The following is a 1,315-nucleotide window of genomic DNA, read 5'->3' as shown; positions in this document are numbered from 1 at the left end:
AAACCCATAGTGTGATGGTATTAGAAAGTGAGCCTTTGGGAGGTCATTCTATTTAGATGAGGTGACAGATGTAGAGCCCCCATGATGGGATTAATGCCTTTTTAAGAATAGGAAGACCTGCCATCTTGCATTCCAGCATGTGTGCGCTTAATCTCAGCTGGTCCAGCCGAGACCCCCTGAGGACCAATGCTAGTCTCCCGCTCGGCCCCTTATCCGTTCCAACATGACGAAAGAAATGATCATGAACCAGGAAAAACTCCCCAAACTGCAGGCACGAATGCGCATTGGTGGGAAAGGAACTGCTCACAGAAAGAAGGTGGTTCATAGAGCAGCCACAGCAGATGATCAAAAACTTCAGTTCTCCTTAAAGAAGTGAGGGGTAAACAATATCTCTGGCATTGAAGAGGTGAATATGTTTACAAACCAAGGAACAGGGATCCACTTTAACCACCCTAAGGTTCAGATATCTCTGGCAGCCAACAGTTTCGCCATTATAAGCCATGCTGAGACAAAGCAGCTGACAGAAACGCTATCCAGCGTCTTAAACCAGCTTGGTACAGACAGTCCGACTGGTTTAAGGAGACTGGCCGAAGTTCTGCCCAAACAATCTGCAGGTGGAAAAGCACCACTTGCTCTGGAGAGGATGATGATGATGAAGTTCCAGAGCTTGTGGACAATTTGGATGAGGCTTCCAGGAATGAGGCAAACTGAATTGAGTCAACTTCTTAAGATAAAACTTGAAGAAGTTACTGGGAGCTGCTATTTTATAAGAAATGTTTGTTTATGGACCTGATAAAATCTAGATCTCTAATATCTTTAAGCCCAAGCCCCTTGGACACTGCAGCTCTTTTCAGTTTTTGCTTATACACAGTTCATTCTTTGCAGCTAATTAAACCAAAGAAACCTGGGAATAAAGTTTGAAACAAGGCTTAATAAAGTTCTTTGTGTAGAAAAAAAAGAAAAGAAAAGAAAAAGAAAGTAAAAGAAGAAGAGGAGGAGACCCAAAATCTTCCTTTCTCTGCCATGTGAATATGTAATGAGAAGGCAGCTGTTAACAAACAGGGACAGGGTCCTCACCAGATGCTGAATCTGCTGGCACCTTGATTTTTATTTATTTATTTATTTTTATTTTTATTTATTTATTTATTTTGAGATGGAGTTTCACTCTGTAGCCAGGCTAGAGTGCAGTGCAACCTCACTGCAACCTCCACCTCCCTCCACCTCCCGGGTTCAGCCTCCCAAGTAGCTGGGACTACAGACATGTGCCACCACGCCCAGCTGATTTTTGTATTTTTAGTATGGACAGGGTTTCACC

At 43.1% G+C, this 1,315-nt stretch overlaps 1 pseudogene; it reads left to right on the top strand.

The window, feature by feature from the left end:
• Nucleotides 1-223: 223 nt before the first annotated feature.
• On the top strand, nt 224-711 carry LOC701664 (transcription factor BTF3 pseudogene; annotated as a pseudogene).
• The last annotated feature ends 604 nt before the right edge of the window (nt 712-1,315 follow it).

This window comes from Macaca mulatta, chromosome 15, assembly GCF_049350105.2.
Source record: "Macaca mulatta isolate MMU2019108-1 chromosome 15, T2T-MMU8v2.0, whole genome shotgun sequence".
In the NCBI taxonomy this organism is placed as follows: Eukaryota; Metazoa; Chordata; class Mammalia; order Primates; family Cercopithecidae; genus Macaca; species Macaca mulatta.
This window is presented reverse-complemented; position numbering and strand designations above follow the sequence as displayed.